General features: G+C 49.2%; 1 pseudogene; it reads right to left on the reverse strand.

The window, feature by feature from the left end:
- Positions 1-14943: 14943 nt before the first annotated feature.
- LOC123171143 (PLASMODESMATA CALLOSE-BINDING PROTEIN 5-like) overlaps positions 14944-20427 on the reverse strand; it is a 49300-nt pseudogene continuing 43816 nt past the window's right edge.

A 20427-nucleotide genomic window follows, 5' to 3' on the forward strand; every position in this document is an offset into this window, starting at 1 on the left:
GGGCTTAAGCCGCCCTGATGTTAAGTCATCTCTGGACTTAATCCGCCCTGACGTTAAGTCATCTCTGGGCTTAAGTCGCCCGGAAGACGAGTCCCGAAGATGAGTCCGAGAGATAAGAAGCCCAAGATGAGAAGCTCGTGATAAGAAGCCCAAGATAAGAAGACCGCGATAAGTCGCCCGCGGTAAGAAGCCCGCGATAAGAAGCCAGAATAGGCTAAGTTCTAATTCTACTAGGACTCTACATGTAAGCCACCCCTTCAACTTATATAAGGTGGGGCAGGGCACCCCAAGAGGGACAGGTCAAAATAGACAGGTCTTGGACAGACAAGTCTGGAGACAGATGTTTGATAGGTCTCGAGACAGATGTTTTGATAGCTCTAGAGACAGAAGCAACAAAAGAGCGCCCTTGTAATTGATACTCAAGCGGTACAATAAGTAGGATGTAGGCTTTTACCTCCACCGTGAGGGGCCGAACTTGGGTAAAACTCATGTCTTCTCGATTCCGATCAACCCCGTTCAAGCCACCACTTAGTTGTGATGGCCTCACGACTAAGTCCTCACACTAGGACATGTGCTGTGACAAAACCACGACCATGTGAGCTAGAAGGATATTGACTTGAAAGCACAGTGGAAGAAAAAACTAGTGCAGGGGGAGAGCCAGGAATTGAACATGACGATGAGCTGGGTTGAAAGTTTTGAAATCCTTTTTGAAACCCATTCACATGCTCACTAGATTAATATGTGATGAATGGAGAAGGGTATTAATAATGGATTACCACATCACCTAATATCATTAAAAATTAGAAAGAATTGGCACTACATAATTCACAAAGATTGATTGGTTAGAAAAACTGCATTACTAGCCTTGACCATACTAGTAGTACGAGACTAAAAGGGTAGCATCACATGAACTCCGGGAAAAAAAAGGAGAAGAAGACTTGTTGAGGATATAGACCTTAGAGTCACCCGCTAGGAGGGGCCGGGTTACTCATATGGTCATTGCCAGAAGCCCGGCGCCAAGCTTAAAGACGGTGGGCCAAAGATGGGCTTAAGACCCGGATATGGCTTAAGGCCCGTAGTTACAATCATTATTATAGTAGAACTTGTAGTGAAAGGCAAGAATAGTTGAGAGTCCGAGCCGGACACTCTTATGAGCCGGCCGGGACTCTGAGAGCTGCAGGGCGTCAGCCTCCCTATATAAAGGGACGACCCGGCAGCAGTTTAAGGGCAACAACAATCTCATCGAGAGCCGGGCATAGCAGTTTAGCTCCCTGGTTATCGAAACCCTAATCAATACCACATCAACTGGACGTAGGCTTTTACCTTCACCGTAAGGGGCCGAACCAGTATAAACCCTCGTGTTCCTTGTCCCGCATTAACCCCTTCAAGCTTCCTAGCTGCGATGGCTCCACGACTAAGTCCTAGCTCAAGGACATCTGCCGTGACAATTCCGCGACAGTTGGCGCCCACCGTGGGGCCAGCGTACGGTGGATTTGAGTTCTTGAAGGGCAGCTTCGAAGGGCTCAAGGGATACGCTATGGGCCGGATGACCAAGAGTCGTCGTGGCAAGCGCTACATCGATGATACAAACTGGGGCCCCGACGCCGGCTCAATTGAGTACGGGTACCGGGTCCCGTTCGGCGGAATTCATGTTTTCATTGGCAAGATTGGTGAGCCGGGTCTCTGCGCCGATCTCATTGAGACGGCTCAGCGTGCACGACCCGCCCGGGCCCGGCCTTCCTTAAGGCGCGCGTTTGTGGGATGTATCCATGGAGGGCCCTCTGATCTATCTGGGTCTGGTGATGAGGCGGCCGCCGGCTCTGACGGCGAGTCAGCCACCGATGAGTCAAACTTGTTATATCAACTTCAAGATGGCAGGCTCATGGGTTGTTCCGATGGTGACAGTATTCCGGACCCGTTTGAGCCGCCAAGTCAGGTTGGGGTCTTTATGGCTGGCGCGCAACCTGTTCAGAACCCCGCTGCTGGAGCAGGAAACCCGGTGCCTTCTCCGGCTCAGGTGCTGATGGACCTCACGGACAAGATGACGGCCCTGTTAACCGCCACGGTTGACCCGGCAGATCAAGCTTAGCATGATGCGGAGGTGGCACAGTTAAAGTTGGATCTAGTGAAAGCTAAGGAGGAGCTTGCAGCGGAAGGGATCAGGATGGCTGCAGAGAGGGCGGCTCTTGAGGCCCAAACTCAGTTGATCCAGGCGCGGTCCTTCCAACTCACGATGGATCAGAACACGTCCAATGAGGTCATGAGAAGGAGGCATCAAAAGACCCAATCTCGACTCCCTCCGGTTTACGATCCACGCAATCTCTTCAACACGCCAGGTGCAGGGTCTAGTAACCCGCCAGGGGTCATAGTGCCCGGGTCTGGAACCCCTATTCAGCCAATGGTGATGGGGCCTCCCCAGGTGCCCCCTGCCCCGCCTCAGTACGTGCCAATACCCCCGGGTCATTATAATAACCCACTGGAGAACATGGTCGCTGCGGCAGCCCGGCTGGCGGCTCTCCCAGTCGACGGCGACTCTCCGACGGCTATTGAAACCCGCCGGGTCAGGGAACTCCTTCAGGCAGCACTGGCGCAGCAAGAGGCGTACTCCTACAGCCGGGACAGGATCCACTCGACCCCTCGGCCAGGCCAGAGCCCGAGTTACAGCCGGCACATGGTCTCAGCAACCGGCTCAAGTAACGTCCGACGCCATGACCCGCCCCCTGGCCACGGCCCGGTTCATAATGGAGCCTTTCACGCAGCAGACCAGGACAAAGCACGGCAAGAGGCGGAGCAAATGCCTCAATTGACGGCTTACCAGACCCCCCGGCTTATCCGACGACTTCCGTCGACGTGGGTATCCCCACCAGGACTAGGGTGTCCCTTGTTTAGTACCAGCTATCCACAATGAGCGTCTACCCAAGGACTTCAAAGGCCCTAGGAAGGTGCCTAATTGCACAGCAGACTTACAGCCTGCAGCCTGGATCGAGAGTTATGAGATGGCTATGGAGCTGCTGGAGGTCAGTGAGGCGGCCATGGCTAAGTATTTCACCATGATGTTAGATGGGACTGCCCGCACTTGGTTGAAAGGGCTACCACCGAATTCCATTGGGTCTTGGGCTGAGCTGAAAGCCCGGTTCATCCAAAACTTCAAAGATACCTGTAGGCAGTCTATGTCAATTGTGGATTTGACTAACTGTAAGCAGCAGGAGGGTGAGTCTACGACACATTGGGTTCGCCGGGTTAAGGAGATCATACACTCGTCAGACAAGATGGATGCCGGCTCAGCGGTTTTAATGCTGGAGCAGAATTGTCGTTTTGTGCCCCTGAAGATGAAACTCGGGCGGCTTAAGCGCGACTGCAGTGATATGGGTACACTAATGGCGGCTCTTGTCAAGTACGCCGATTCTGATGGTACCAAGGATCCCCCTTCAGATGATGAAAGGACAGGGAAGGGAAAGAAGAACGGCAATGGCAAGGGTCCTCAGTTTAACCCGGGGAACCAAGGAGGAGGCAAGCGCAAGGCCGATGGCAGCCTAGAGTTTGTAGCCAACGCCAGCTCACAAGGTAATAACCAGCAACGCAAAGGGAGGCCCCCTCCCCAAGGCGGCGGGTCAGGTCCGACGCTGGAGCAGCTGTTGAATGAACCTTGTCCAAGGCATGGCTCTAGAGAGAAGCCAGTGACTCATCTGTGGAAGGATTGTGCAATCATGAAGGCCTTTAAGAATTACAATGGCCCGGGCGGCGGCTCAGGCGCCGGCGGCTTTCATGGCCCGGGCGGCGGCTCAAATTCTGGTCCTCAGAACGGTCAAGGGGGCTTTAATCAGCAGTCTGGCCAGGGTCATCAACAGCGGCAGGGGGGTTATCAGACCAATCCAAAGCAGCTTAGCGGTGGACAGTATCATGTGTTTACCACCAGTCTGTGTAAGCGAGATCAGAAGCTTCATAAGAGGGCAGTGAATGCTGTTGAGCCGGCGGTCCCACGCTACTTGCGGTGGTCTGAGCAGCCTGTAGTGTGGAGTAGGGAGGATCACCCGTCCCGGGTGGATAACCCGGGCCACTTGGCCTTAGTAGTGGCTCCTCAAGTGGGAGGATATAAGTTCACAAAGGTGCTCATGGATGGAGGCAGCAGCATCAACATCCTCTATTATGAGACTTTTCGCCGTATGGGGTTGGTTGATAAGAATCTCAGCCAGTCAAACACTATCTTCCACGGTGTGGTACCTGGTAAGTCGGCTTATCTAGTCGGGAAGATTGAGTTGGAAGTGGCCTTTGGTGATGAGAACAACTACAGGGTGGAGAAATTGACCTTTGAGGTGGTCAAGATAAGAAGTCCATACCATGCTATATTTGGACGGCCGGCTTACGCCAAGTTCATGGCACGGCCGTGTTATATGTACTTACAGCTCAAGATGCTGGGTCACAATGGGACCATTACGGTCCACGGCAGCCGGAAAGTGGCTCTGGAGTGTGAGGAAGGCGATGCGGCTTATGCAGAATCTGTTTGTACTACAGAGGAGTTGAAGTTTTACAAAGACAATGTTGACCCAACAGATATGACCTCTCTGAAAAAGCCGACTACGGAGCAGGAGCCGGCGATGAAATTTAAGTCAGCTGGTGAGACTAAGCTTGTTGATTTCGTTCCAGGAGACTCATCTCAGCAATTTAGCATCAGTGCCAATCTGGATCCGAAATAGGAAGGCGCGCTCATCGAGTTCATCCGTGAGAATAGGGACATCTTCGCATGGAAACCTTCTGACATGCCAGGTGTACCTAGAGAGCTCGCTGAGCACACTCTCAATGTTGATCCGAAATTTAAGCCGGTCAGGCAGTTCCTTCGGCGGTTTAATGAAGAGAGGCGGAAGGCCATTGGTGAAGAAGTGGCCCGGCTCTTGGCGGCCGGGTTTATTGTGGAAGTCTTCCACCCAGAATGGTTAGCTAACCTGGTGCTCGTACTCAAGAAGAACGGCACTTGGCGGATGTGTGTGGACTACACGGACTTAAACAAGGCGTGTCCGGCTGATCCTTTTTCCCTTCCCCGTATTGATCAAATTATTGATGCTACGGCGGGTTGTGCGCGCTTAAGTTTCTTGGATGCTTATTCTGGATATCATCAGATTAAAATGGCAGTTAAGGACCAGGAGAAGACGGCGTTCATCACTCCCTTTGGAGCCTTCTGCTATGTGTCTATGCCCTTTGGACTCAAGTGTGCACAGGAGACTTATCAGCGTTGCGTGCAGAACTGTCTTCATAAACAGATTGGATGTAATGTTCATGCTTATGTGGACGATATTGTGGTTAAGTCCATAAAAGAGGAAACCCTGATAGATGATTTGAGAGAAACCTTTGATAATCTCCGGGTCTATAAGATGATGCTTAACCCGGCCAAGTGTGTCTTTGGTGTTCCTGCAGGCAAGCTCTTGGGTTTTTTGGTCTCTGACAGAGGCATTGAGGCTAACCCGGAGAAGATCAAAGCCATCACCTCCCTGGCTAAGCCGGCGTGTATAAATGACATTCAGCGTTTGGCGGGTCGCATCGCTGCTTTAAGCCGGTTTATAAGCCGTTTGGGTGAGAAGGCCATGCCATTATATCAGTTGATGAAGAAAACTGATAACTTTGTCTGGAATGATGCAGCTAATACTGCCTTTGAGGATTTGAAGAAGCAGCTGGCAGAGCCTCCAGTCCTTGCTGCTCCGGTTGATAAGGAGCCCTTATTATTATACGTGGCGGCGAACACGCGAGCCGTCAGTGTGGCTATGGTGGTGGAGCGCAAGGAGGAGGGTAAGGAGCATCCGGTTCAGCGGCCGGTTTATTATGTCAGCGAAGTGCTCATTGAGTCCAAGCAGCGGTATCCGCATTGGCAGAAGCTTGTTTATGGTGTGTTCATGGCAAGCCGGAAGCTTAAGCATTATTTCCAGGGTCATCCTATAACCGTGGTCAGTTCTGCCCCTCTTGGTGATATCCTTCAAAACAGAGAGGCCACAGGGAGAGTGGCTAAGTGGGCCATCGAGCTCGGACCTCATGGTCTCAAGTACGTGCCACGCACTGCTGTTAAATCTCAGGCCTTGGTGGATTTCATCAATGATTGGACAGAGTCACAAGTGCCCGAGCAGAAGCCGGATAACACATATTGGACTATCCACTTTGACGGGTCCAGGCAGTTGGAGGGCTCGGGGGCTGGAGTTGTATTGGCTTCCCCTAAAGGTGACAAGTTCCATTATGTGCTACGGTTGATGTTTCCTTTCACTAACAATGCGGCTGAGTACGAGGCCTTGCTCCACGGTCTCCGGATGGCTAAGGAAATGAGCTTGAGCCGGGTAAGGTGTTTCGGTGACTCAGACTTGGTGGCTCAACAAGTATCGGGCAAGTGGGACTCTAAGGACCCTCTCATGGCGGCTTATCGCCGCGAGGTTGATGCTATTGCTGGGCACTTTCAGGGTTACCAAGTGGAACACATCGATCGCAGGAAGAACGAGGCGGCGGATGCTTTAAGCCGGCTGGGCTCTCAGCGAAAACCGGTGCCGCCTAACACTTTCCTGGACGTCCTGTATAGCCCTTCTGTTAAATTGCCTACAGAGGAAGACTTGGCTGTCCCTGAACCGGAGGCACGACTGGTGGCGGCTCTTCATATCATACCAGACTGGACAATGCCATATCTGGCTTACATGACCCGGGGCGAGTTGCCTGAGGACGAAACTTTGGCCAGGCAAATAACCCGGCGGGCTAAGTCAATGATTGTTATCAATGGAGAGTTGCATCACCGCAGTGTTACGGGAGCGTTTCAGTGTTGTGTTTCCCCTGAGGAAGGTCAAGAAATCTTGCGTGAGATCCATGAAGGGGATTGTGGCCATCACGCCGGCTCAAAGTCTCTTGTGGCTAAAGCTTTTCGTCATGGTTTTTATTGGTTGACGGCTCATGCTGATGCGGAGGACTTGGTCAGTAAGTGTGATGGTTGCCAGAGGTTCTCACGACGGGCTCACGTGCCGGCTCAGGAGCTGAGGATGATCCCAATCACTTGGCCACTACTCCTAACAGGTCTACAGGTTTTACGCCTTTCTTCATGGTTTATGGGGCAGAAGCAGTCCTCCCCAGTGACATCCGTCATGACTCACCTCGCGTGGCGGCTTATGATGAGATGGATAATGAACAGGCGCGCCAGGATGCTCTTGACTTGTTGGACGAACAGTGTGATGTGGCAGCAGCCCGTTCAGCAATTTACCAACAAGACCTGCGCCGTTATCATAGCCGCCGGGTCAAATCCCGGGTCTTCCAGGAAGGCGATCTCGTGCTCCGGCTCATCCAGGATCAAACAGATGCACACAAGTTATCCCCGCCTTGGGAAGGGCCCTTTGTGGTCAGCAAGAACTTGCACAACGGGTCATATTACCTCATTGACATTCGGGAGCACAAAGATTCACGTAAGTCGGAGGAAGAAACCCGTCGGCCGTGGAACATAGCTCAGCTTCGGCCTTACTACACTTGAGCCACCGGCTCTCGTGGTGTACATATTTTTCTCAGCCATGTATATATTATGATAAGCAATAAAGCAGGACCTCTGTCCTTTTTTCTCCTCCAAATATGCACGTGTTGATTTCATTGCAAGATTACATGATGACTTAAAGGAGGATCCGGCTTATGATCGTATTTGAATCTAGCCGTGAGCAATAAGGTCACTTGGGGGCTTCTTGTTCAAACATGGGTCGTATTCGAACCAAGAGAACATAGCTGTCGATACCCATTTGATTGGCAAAGTGCCGAGCTCATTGGGAGGTTACCTTTGGTCATATTTGAATCATAGTTTAACCCCTCTGAGAACCGACGTGGATCGTATTCGAATCAGCGTCGTTAAACAATTCTTAAAATCACTTGGGGGCTTCCTGTTCAAACATGGGTTGTATTCGAACCAAAGAGAACATAACTGTTGGTACCCTCTTAATTGGCATCGCCACACCCACTGGGGGCTATATGGTCGTATCCGAATTTTAGCTTAACCCCTTTGGGCCGGGTCTCTGGTCGTATTCGAACCGGAAGCCCCTACGTTCTTCTGCTTCATCACAAGTTTTCTCTGCTTATGTCAAGGTGTGTACAGCCGGGTCTCACTTTGCCGGCTTAACTTTGGTTTACAGTATTGCTGAACGCAATGAGTGTTATAAGACAGGTAAACCGGAGTTGCGGTACCAACTTTCTCATCCGGGTTATCTAAACCGGAAGTATGATTGCAGGCCGTTAAGTATGTTCTTACGGCTGTATTCAGGATATCATTGAAGACAAGTCCTTTTTGATTCATATTCCGGGTTATATAAAACTTATGATTCTCAGGGCGGTAAGCCGCCTCGAGACTTGTGATTTGCCCTTCTATGCAGGATAATTAAAGGCACCTCTTTTGAGGTTAAGAAAAGCAAATGATTGATTATGACCCGGAGAAATATCAAAGAGACAACTTCAAAAGACTTTAGCATTCAATACGTGCACGATGGCACGGCAGAGATAAACTGTTGCACCTACTCTATTACAAAATTCATCAAGTCTAAAAGGGTGGAGCATTGTTTGGTAAACCGCTAGTCGAGTTATGATGCTTGCTGAGTTGAAGTCTTCGGCTCGTTCCTATCCTCTCCTCCGGCTGATCCCAAGACTTGGAAAGTTGATGACTTCCAATCGATGCCGCTGAGAGCTTCGAATTGGGCTTCCTCGTCAATTAACCCGGCCGGGTCAATCTCCGGGGCGAAGGTGTGCTGACGAGCCGGCGGGATCAAGTTGAGGGCTTCATAGCGAGGGGTTGGAATCCTCTGATTCTCCGTGTTCTAACCCGGCTGGTACTTGGTTAGATCTGTGTCGTTCCCGATAAGGGTGGCCACCGGGCGTACAGCCTTCACGCAAGCGGCGAAGTCCTTCTGATCGAAAGTTGAGCCGTCTTCCTTCAGGCTTGGATAGCCAAGGGCGATGTCCGCCGGGTCTAACTCCGGCAGGAATGCCTTGGCCCGGCTCAGCGCGGCGATCGCTCCGGCTCTCGCAGAAGCCCGTCGCAGCTCTTGGATCCGCTAAGGCAGAACGGCGAGCCGGCGCAGGACTTCTGCCAGGTGAGTCGGCACCTCGTTGGATAGGGCCACCACAGCTAAGGCACACTGTGACCCGGTGTAGAGCTGCTCCACCAGGGTATACACGGCCTTCAGCTTGGTGACCACGCTCTGGTTGAGGTTGGCACTCCTGGGACCTGTTTAACAGAATCAGACAAGTCGGCGGCAAGGATGAGTTATGAGATATAAACATTTTAAACTTGATGAAAGCCGGTGAGGCGACTTACCGAAGATGGCGGCCACCATCTGGGAAACCTGGCGCTTTAGGCCGGAGAGCTCAGCGGTCTTCTCGGAGAGAGTCTTCTCCGCCTGTTCAGCCCGGGTTACCAATGCGGCCTTCTCTTCGGCCCAGGCTTTCCGCTCAGCATCAAATTCTGTCTTCAGCTTCTCTTGAGCGGCGATGCAGGATACAAACTTGGCGTTTGCCTTCCGGGTCTCCATTTCTTGCATCTTTAGCCAGCTCGTGAGATCAGCAAGGTCAGTCTCCAGCTTCTTGCCAGCAGCCTGTATAAATTTCCGGGTTATGGCATGAACAATTACTCTACAAATTTAAAGTCCCAAGCGTTTTCCAAGCAAAGACACTTGGCACTTGGGGGCTAATGCATATTGAACGTTTTCTATCTACATATTGCCGGTTCAAATGGAGTAAGCCGGAACCTAAGTCTACAACATACTCAGTCATAAGTCGTCGACTTGGGGGCTAGCATGGTATAGGTAACTAAGCAGTAGATAAGAGGACAAAAGGATGTTACCTCAGACTTCTGCTGGATCTGGGTCACCATGGCAACCTCGGCGTCCCGGCTCTTGTGCACTTGGCTGATGTAGCCAGAGACGAGCTCTCCAATGCTCAGGTTGGTGTAGTCGGAGAGGTCCAGGTTCACCCGGCGGGGCTGCAGCAACTCCCCTTTAGCGGAGCACTTGGCCAGCACGGTAGGTCTCCTCGGCTCAACGAACTCCGTCCGGGTCATTTGTTGGTTGGGCCGAGCCGGAGGCCTCCGAGTCAGCAGAAGCTTCTACAGGCGCCGTGTCCATTGGAGTGGTGGCTTCGGGGGCGGAGGCAGCTGGCGGGTCTTGGACCGTCACCTCCGGCTCAGGCAAATCCGGCACTCCGGCCGACTTGGTTTTCTTCACCCTCTTGGTGAGCTTTGCATGGGCACTGAAAGAACAACAAAGGTTAGTACCAAAAATATGAGTAAAGATCAGAACAACATGAGATGATTATCGTTACCCGGGCGCGGTCTTGAAAGCCGGAAGACTCGACTGCATAGAGTCGCCCGAAGAGGGGGAGGTCTCCTGATAATTGGAGTCAGAAGAGTTGAGTGGCTGTCGGATAACACCCGCCAACGGGTGAAAAGGGTACAAGTGGGAAATAACCTCAGTTCGGCGCTTCCTTGATGTGTCAGGTAACCCGGCGGAGAGGTCGGTGTCCTTGTTGGTCCGGGTGTGACGCCGGCTCTCATGAACCTGTTGCTTCAAAATAAATTGAGGATCTTGATAAGCCAAGGGATGTGAAAAGCTTACTTTCCGGGTTACCCTTCGGACTTTCAGCCTTGGCAAGGGCTCCAAGTCGGAGGAAAGTGACATTACCTCTTCAACCACCGGGTTACTTGTGCCGGTGTCATCCTGTCAATGAGCAAGTATTGATAAGGCGGACAGCAACAAACAACAAATACAGCAAGGACTTAAAGGCTCAGGGGTTACCTCTGACTCGGAGCTGTCGCTTAATTGCATCAGCTCTGAAGTAGTAGGCCTGCTTCCTTTCCTGCGAGGGGCGGCTTTCTTGGCGGCTTTCTTCACCTTTCTGGCCTTCTTGGCCGCTTCATGGTCATATTTGACCCGCCAGAACTTGTCGTCAGCCTGAAAAATACAATGGTGATTTCTTTAAACGATTCAGATGAGAGTTATATACAGAAGAAGATAGGATGTTCAGATTGGCGGCTTACCGCTGGGGCTGGGTTGGTCTTGCAGAAGGGGGCTAACCCGGTCCTTCCACAGTCTGCCAGGCTCTCGTTCAAGAGAGCCTTGGTCATCTCCTCTGCAACGTCTTCAGGAAGATCGTTGCGGCTGTGTCTCTGAGGGTCGCCTTTGCGGCCCGTATACTCACACATTAAGCCGGGGCGGCGGCTCAATGGGATCACCCGCCATGAGATCCAGACCCGGACCAGATCGATTCCATTCAGACCATTGCCCAGGAGAGCCTTGATCTTGTTGATGGTTGGGAGCAGAGGCTGGCGCTCCGCCGGAGTCAGTTTGTCTGACAGTGGGTGTGTTGACTCCAGACGTGATGGGCGAAAGCCGGGCAGCGGACTTTCATCAGCCGGTGATGTATCTTGGCAATAGAACCAAGTCATGTTCCAGTCCTTTGGGTGGCTCGGCGGCTCTGCATAAGGGAAAAGGCAGTCCCTACGCCGCTGGATGGAGATGCCACCTAACTCCAGACTTGGCCCATTGGCGCACTCATTCTGACGGTTTAAGTAAAAAAGCTCTCTGAAGAGCAGCAGACTAGGCTCTTCTCCAAGATAAACCTCGCAGAAGACTTGGAAATTGCAGATGTTGGACACTGAGTTGGGTCCTATGTCTTGAGGCCGCAAATCGAAGGAATTTAGAACATCTCTAAAAAACTTTGAGCCGGGCGGTGCGAAGCCCCGGCTCATGTGGTCCGCAAAAATCACTACCTCCCCATCCTTTGGCTGTGGCCTCTCTTCTGACGGGTCAGGGGCACGGTAGGACATGATGTCTTTCTTGGGCAGATATCCTGACTTAACAAATCTGCTAGGGTCTCGTTGGTGACATTGGACCTCATCCAGTTACAAGTAACGGGAGCTTTTGGAGGCATGGTGAAAGTTGGCAGTCTATGACAAAAAGGAAAAATGTCTGGGTTAATGATAAGCCGGAGGAGATCTACAGTTCAAAGCTAAGGTGGCGGCTTATGAAGGGGACTAATGGTATATACCTAAGTACAGCGGGTTATTTAAGCCGCAGGGGCATTCAGAATAAATTGATTATCTACGGCCTTATCACAGCTAAGCCGGAGGATTCTACGAAGCATGGTTCTCTTTAAGCCGGAAGGTTTTACGGCGCGTGGTTCTTTAAGCCGGAACTGTAAACCGCCAAGATTCAATGATTGCAGTTTTTACTAAGTGTGGTAAAACAGGTTTCACACATTGCAGTAACTTTTTTGGATCGAAATGGTCGGGCAAAAGAAAAATTTCTAGACCTAGAAACAGAAGCGAGGGAGTTCTTGGGCCCGAACAAAGTTCCTATGCAGTAAAAAGAGAGCTGCTTGCGTGTAAAATGGGTGCCAAACAGTCGCCGCACTAGTTCTATGCAGATCTAAGATCAAACAGGGGCAGTAACTATGAGAACTACCAGAACTTGCGGGCAATGGCGATGAACACGAGGAACACAGACGAATCCTATGGCAGATCTACTCTACAGGACAAGCAGGACTTACAAGAGCGGGAGAGTCGCGGAGGTCGCCGCGTTTCTCTGGTCAGATCAGGGTGATGCAGCGGCCTGAGCTGGTGACGACGAGGAGACCCGCGGCGGCGACAGCGGCGGAGCTCGAGCAGCACGGGACAGTGAGAGGAAGAAGACGACAGAGGAAGGAGCGTGAGAAGAGCCCGTCGGGCCGGCCTATTTATAAGGCGAGCTCGTAAAGCGGGCGCGAGAATCAAGGACACTGTGGCGTGGTTATCTCCCCATGCAGCGCCTCGATTTTCGGGATGACAGTAAAGGAAAAGATCCGTTGCGGATCTGGCGGAGTAAAAAACGGACTTAATGGAAGATGACGTCACGGCGGATTATCCGGAGTCCAGAGGATGACGTCACGCCGGGTTATGGCCTTCACACGAATGGTAAGCCGGAGATTTTTTCTATCGAAAGAGTTGAAGATTGACATGAGCCGGCTCAAATCAATCGGGGGCCTAATGTTGAGGATATAGACCTTAGAGTCACCCGCCAGGAGGGGCCGGGTTACTCATATGGTCATTGCCAGAAGCCCGGCGCCAAGCTTAAAGACGGTGGGCCAAATATGGGCTTAAGACCCGGATATGGCTTAAGGCCCGTAGTTACAATCATTATTATGGTAGAACTTGTAGTGAAAAGCAAGAATAGTTGAGAGTCCGAGCCGGACACTCTTATGAGCCGGCCGGGACTCTGAGAGCTGCAGGGCGTCAGCCTCCCTATATAAAGGGACGACCCGGCAGCAGTTTAAGGGCGACAACAATCTCATCGAGAGCCGGGCATAGCAGTTTAGCTCCCTGGTTATCGAAACCCTAATCAATACCACATCAACTGGACGTAGGCTTTTACCTTCACCGTAAGGGGCCGAACCAGTATAAACCCTCGTGTTCCTTGTCCCGCATTAACCCCTTCAAGCTTCCTAGCTGCGATGGCTCCACGACTAAGTCCTAGCTCAAGGACATCTGCCGTGACAATTCCACGACAAGACTAATACCATGCTTAGGTCCTATGATCAGACGAACACTTTCTACATAGCTAGTGTTTATCCTAGTCCTGAGTCTAGTCTTAGCCACACAAAAAGGCCATGCAATCCATGTAGTTACTGATACAGAGATTTGATCCTATGATCAGATGAACAAATGGACACGCAAAGATTCCCTCCCTCCTCGACCCCTCTCCTCAAGCCGCTGCCGCCCCTCTCCTTGACCCCCTCCCGCTCGATCTCCTCCCTCCCGATCTGATATAAGCAAGCTTCGAGCCACCGCCGCCCTTCTCCTCGTCATCGCCAGAGCTCCTCGGGGCAAAGCCCAGGGCAGGGGATGATGGCGGCGGTCGGGCCTTCCTCCGCCGTGGCTCCGGGATGCGGTTGCGGTGGAGATCCGTGTGTGCGTCGTCCGTAGACGACGGCACAACGGTGAGGAGCCCTCCGCTGTCGATGGCTTACGCAGGAGGTGCAGCGGTTCCGGGCGGTGGTGCGGTGGTTCTGGGCGGTGGTGCGGCTCCGGTCATGTGGTTTCCCAGCGGCAGACATCACCCATGGGCGTGTTGGATGATGGACGAGGTTGATCTGGTGGTCCACCCATGGATGGATGAGAATTTTCCAGTGAAAGCTTGGGTCAGCCTCAGCGAGAACAGACAAAGGCGGCTCCCGCGGGCGTCGTTGCCTTGTTGGAGGCGTTGTGGCACGATTCGTGTTCCCTGTGTACCCTGGGGGAAACACAGATTCGGGCTTCCTAGATCGGATGATGGTGAGGTTCCTGCGTCGTCACCCCCATGGGGGCATCATCTTTAGAATTGTACATCGGATGGAGAAACAAGTGTTTGGTGGTCTTCGTATGCTTCTCATCTGGTGAGCAAGGTGGAGCAGCGTGCCATCTACATTATCGGCGACGGCAAGTCTTGCTGGCTCGGCGCTGGATATCGTTTGATGGGCCCACACAAGAAGCTGGCGCTATCCGGCGTCGTGGTGGCGTCGACTGCATAGGGTTTGGCAAGATCAATGCATTGATTACTCTTGATGATGAGATGTGGAAGAAGGTGGTGACGGATTCTACAGCGTGCACATGCGGTGCACGCTAAGGGTCTGTTAGACCGGTTGGTGCTCTCGGCTAGACGTTGGGCGGCTTGGTGAGGCCCCCAGATTTCTTGGTGTGCATGGCGCGAGGTCAGGGCACATCAACAATCTTATAGTTATGCAGACCATTTTTCTCAGGAAGGTGGTTTTGGGTTAATCTATGTATATATTTTGTAAGGCATTGTTGAATAATGCAATAAAGATGGTTGTGTGCATCACTCGATGGAGAGATCGGGGGAAATCCTCCTTTTCGAAAAGAAAAAAACAAAAAAATTAGGCAGAAGGCCAGAAGATTAACTAATACTCGGCCAATGGTGAATGCAGAGTTATCATTCAAGGAATGAAAACTGAAGTTGAAGGCCAGGTGCAGTGCACAAACATGGAATGAAACACGCAGTTCCCATGACCTACAAAAACAAATGCCGGTGGCAGCACCGGCACCACACTGTTACAACTCCATAGCATGAATCCAACATTTAAAGAAAGCAAAACAATGCTTGCTAAATTTGAAATTAACGGACGCTTCATCATTCACGAGAGGATCTGAGACGAGTCGGTGCTTACTAGGGTTGAGGCCGATGAGCGCGGCGGCGCCAGAGAAGTCGCAGGCGGCAGGGCTGGCGGCGCCGCCGGATCAGAGGAAGTAGTCGTTGAAGGCATAGGAGGCGTGCACCAGGAGGTGGGCGGCTCGTAGCAGGTGCTGCCCTGCTGGATCGCGCGGCAATCGGCGCCGCCATTGGGGCCGCAGGCCCAGCCGATGGCTGACTGCAGCACGCCATCCTCGACATTGTTCTTCACCACACACCACAGCTGCCCGCCACTTGCGCACCCCGACCGCCCCTGCGGCGCTGCCGACAGCCGCGTGGGCTGCAAAGAGGAGGAGGGCAAGGTGGAGGGAGGCGAGGCTGCCACCATTGGAGGGAGGCGATTTGGGGTGCCGGATTGGAGGACATTGATACGTCCATTTTGCATCATGTTTTCCTACTGTTATTTATGACGTTTTTATGCATATAATGCTTTATGGAGTAATTCTAATGCCTTTTCTCTCATAATATGCAAGGTTCACACAAAGAGGGAGAATGCCGGTAGGTGGAATTCTGGACTTGAAAAGGCTACGTCAGGGCACCTATTCTGCACAGCTCCAAATGAGCTGAAACTTCACGGAATTTTTTTATGGAATATTTAAGAATTATTGGAGCAAATAACTACCAGAGGGGGGGTACCAGGTGGGCACAACCCACCTGGGCGCGCTAGGGCCCCCAGGCGCGCCCTGCCGGGTTGTGCCCTCCTCGGCCCACCTCCGGTGCCCCTCTTCTGGTATATAAGTCATTTTGACCTAGAAAAAATAAGGAGAGTAATTTCGGGATGAAGCGCCGCTGTCTCGAGGCAAAACTTGGGCAGGAGCACTTTTGCCCTCTGGCGGAGCGATTCCGCCGGGGGAACTTCCCTCCCGGAGGGGGAAATCATCGTCGTCATCATCACCAATAACTCTCCCATCTTGGGGAAGGCAGTCTCCATCAACATCTTCAACAACACCGTCTCCTCTCAAACCCTAGTTCATCTATTGTGTTCAATCTTTGTACCGGAACCTTAGATTGGTGCTTGTGGGTGACTAGTAGTGTTGATTACATCTTGTAGTTGATTACTATATGGTTTATTTGGTGGAACATTATATGTTCAAATCCATTATGCTATTTAATACCCCTCTGATCTTGAGCATGATATATTATCATTTGTGAGTAGTTACTTTTGTTCTTGAGGTCACGGGAGAAATCTTGTTGCAAGTAATCATGTGAACTTTATATGTGTTTGATATTTTGATGGTATATTTTTTGTGATTCCCTTAGTGGTGTCATATGAACGTCGACTACATGGCATTTCACCTTATTAGGGCCTAAGGGAATGCATTGTGGAGTAGTTATTAGATGATGGGTTGCGAGAGTGACAAAAACTTAAACCCTAGTGTATGAGCTACTTCGTAAGGGACTGATTTGGATCCAAAAGTTTAATGCTATGGTTAGATTTTATCTTAATACTTTACTCGTAGTTGCTAGGCAGTGCTCAACGAAATTATGCTACCACTGAAAAAGAATTTTTAGCAGTTGTGTTTGCTTGTGATAAATTAAAATCTTACATTGTTGATTCCAAAGTTATTATTCACACCGATCATGCTGCTATTAAATATCTTATGGGAAAGAAAGATGCTAAACCTAGGCTCATTAGGTGGGTTATTTTGCTACAAGAATTTGATTTACACATAACTGATAGAAAAGGAGCTGAGAACCCTATAGCTGATAACTTTCTAGGTTAGAAAATATTCTTGATGACCCACAACCAATTAATGATAGTTTTCCTGATGAGAAATTAGCCGCAATAAATATTTCTCATAACACTCTTTGGTATGCTAACTACGCTAATTATATTTTTGCAAAATATATACCACTTAGTTTCGTATACCAACAAAAGAAAAAATTCTTTTGTGATTTAAGACATTACTTTTGGGATGACCCGCATCTTTATAAAGAAGGAGTAGATGGTATTGTTAGATGTTGTGTACCTGAGCATGAATAGGGGCAAATCCTATAAAAATGTCACTCCGAAGCTTACGGAGGGCATCATGCGGGAGACAGAACTGCTCACAAGGTATTGCAATCTGGTTTTTATTGGTCTACTCTCTTCAAGGATGCCTGTAAGTTTTTTTTAATCTTGTGATGAATGTCAAAGAATTGGTAATATTGGTAAGCGTCAGGAAATTCCTACGAATTATTCTCTTGCGGTTGAACCATTTGATGTTTGGGGTTTTGATTACATGGGACCTTTTCCTTCCTCTAATGGGTATACACATATTTTGGTTGCTGTTGATTATGTTACTAAGTGGGTAGAAGCTATTCCAACTAGTAGTGCTGATCACAACACCTCTATTAAAATGCTTAAGGAAGTTATTTTCCCAAGGTTTGGAGTCCCTAGATATTTAATGACTGATGGTGGTTCACACTTTATTCATGGTGCTTTCCGTAAAATGCTTGCTAAATATGATGTTAAGCATAGAATTGCATCACCCTATCACCCTCAGTCTAGTGGTCAAGTTGAACTTAGCAATAGAGAATTAAAATTAATTTTACAAAAAACTTCCAATAGGTCCCAAAAGAATTGGTCTAAGAAATTAGATGATGCACTTTGGGCTTACCGAACAACATATAAAAATCCTATGGGTATGACTCCTTATAAAATGGTTTATGGAAAAGCTTGTCATTTGCCTCTTGAGTTAGAACAATAAAGCATACTAGGCAATTAAAGAACTCAGCTATGATTTCAAACTTGCGATGAAAAGAGGTTATTTGATATTAGCTCACTAGATGAATGGAGAACCCAAGCTTATGAAAATGCCAAATTATTTAAAGAAAAAGTTAAAAGATGGCATGATAAAATAATCCAAAAGCGTGAGTTTAAAGTTGGAGAATATGTTCTTTTGTACAACTCTCGTTTCAGATTCTTGGCAGGAAAACTTCTCTCCCAATGGGAAGGACCTTATGTTATCGAGGAGGTTTACCGATCTGGGGGTATCAAAATAAATAATGCCGACGATACTAACCCGAAGGTTGTCAATGGGCAAAGAATAAAACATTATATCTCAGGTACGCCCATTAATGTTGAAAGCAATATTATCCAAACTATGACACCAGAAGAACACATAAAAGAAACCTTCCGGAACACTCGAGAATAACCAAAAAGGAGGAGGTATGTGATACGGTAAGTAAACGGACTCTGAAAATTCTGCAAAAATATTTTCTGTAAGTTTTGTAATATATTAAAAATTAGGAAAATAAGAAACAACCAGGAAGGCAACCCTGGTGGGCACAAGACACCAGGGCGCGCCTGGCCTGCCAGGCACGCCCAGGTGGGTTGTGCCCACCTCGGGTACCTTTCGGACTCCGTTTTTCTTCCGTTTGCTTGTTCCCCAAGATAAAAAAATCTTTATATACCCCCCGAACCTATTGACCACCGTATCATGGAGAAATCTTCTGTTTTCTTTTCTTGTTGTTTTCTGACAGATCTAGATCCCCATGGCCGCTTCAAGCTCCTCCAAGGACAAGTTCTTCGAGAACGTCATCAACCCATATTTCCGGCAGGTGATGTAGCACCCTCGAGCCATCGAGATGCGTGAGGGGGTGCTCCACATGTGCGACGTCCATGGCCCCAAAGGACGGGAACCATGGATGCCAGGCTCGAAGCTATGGAGCAGGAAGTCTTCAAGTGCAAGGGAATGGTGGAACGTGGACTCAATGCTAATCACCTCATGATCGCGGACTACACCCGTGATCTCAAGGTGGATGGAAAATCCATGAAGGACATCATCTTCACCTTCAACGAGCAAATCAACTTTTTGCAAAGCCAAATCTATGATCTCCAAAACCAAGTCTTTGAATATGAGGCAAGGTTTAAAGGTATGAGTTTAGCTGCCAGTTGCAGGACTCGCGAGACTCACTCCTCCTCTTATGATGGTGAGCCTTTGCCATGGAAACCTGAAGATAAGACCGCTACTACATCATCACCGCCACCACCTTCTTCATCACCAAAGGAGACTTGAGTATCGGGTGCGGGCACTCCCCTTGTCTTGTGCCAAGCTTGGGGGAGGTGCCCCGGTATCGTATCACCATCACTATCTTTTGCCTTTACTTATCTTAGTTCGATCCTCAGTTATCTTTTGCTTTAGTTGAATAAAAAATTAGTTTGGTCATTCTTCGAGTGTTTGCTTAGTGATCTATCTATCCTTGTAATCGCGTGTGAGATATATAATAAAGTTTAGTTTGAGTTTTGTTTTCTTTACTTTCATGTTTAATAAAAAAGAAAGGAAATAAATGAAAAAGATCATATGCTAATTTTATGGTAAGTAATGACATCACATAAGGAAGAGTATAAGTAGTAAAAATTATTGGAGATTGACAAATATATCATTGGTCAATGATGCAATTCATGAAAGAATTAATAAGGGAAGAGAAGATTCATATGAAAATACACTATCTTGGACATCTTTTATGATTGTGAGCCCCCATCAAAATATTATATGCCAAAATTGTTGACGTTGGACAACGAAGACAACGTAATGATTTATGTTTGTTCATATTCACGTAGAAGTTATATTGTCATAGATCCTTTAACATGTGGTGCTTGCCCCCCATCTTTGCCAGCCAAAAATTCCACACTAAGTAGATATACTACTTGTGCATCCAAAACCCTTAACCCAAATCTTGTTCTGAGAGTCCACCATACCTACCTATGGATTGAGTAAGATCCTTCAAGTAAGTTGTCATCGGTGCAATAAGGCAATAAAAATTGCTTCTAAATGTGTTAGATCATTTAGTGTAAGAGAAAATTGAGCGTTCTACGAACTTGTGATGGCAAAATAATAAAGGCGACAGACTGCATAACAAAGGTTGCTATCATAAGGGGCAATATAACGTGACGTTCTTTTGCACCAGGAGATTGAGCATACAACCAAAAAGCGCATGGTGATACGTCTCCAACGTATCTATAATTTTTTATTGCTCCATGCTATATTATATTCTGTTTTGGACATTATTGGGCTTTATTATTCACTTTTATATTATTTTTGGGACTAACCTATTAACCGGGGGCCCAGCCCAGAATTGCTGTTTTTTGCCTATTTCAGAGTTTCGCAGAAAAAGAATATCAAACGGAGTCCAAACGGAATGAAACCTTCGGGAACGTGATTTTCGGAACAAACATGATCCAGAGGACTTGGACCATACGTCAAGAAACAAAAGAGGAGGCCACGAGGTAGGGGGCGCGCCTACG

This window comes from Triticum aestivum, chromosome 7D, assembly GCF_018294505.1.
Source record: "Triticum aestivum cultivar Chinese Spring chromosome 7D, IWGSC CS RefSeq v2.1, whole genome shotgun sequence".
NCBI classification, from domain to species: Eukaryota; Viridiplantae; Streptophyta; class Magnoliopsida; order Poales; family Poaceae; genus Triticum; species Triticum aestivum.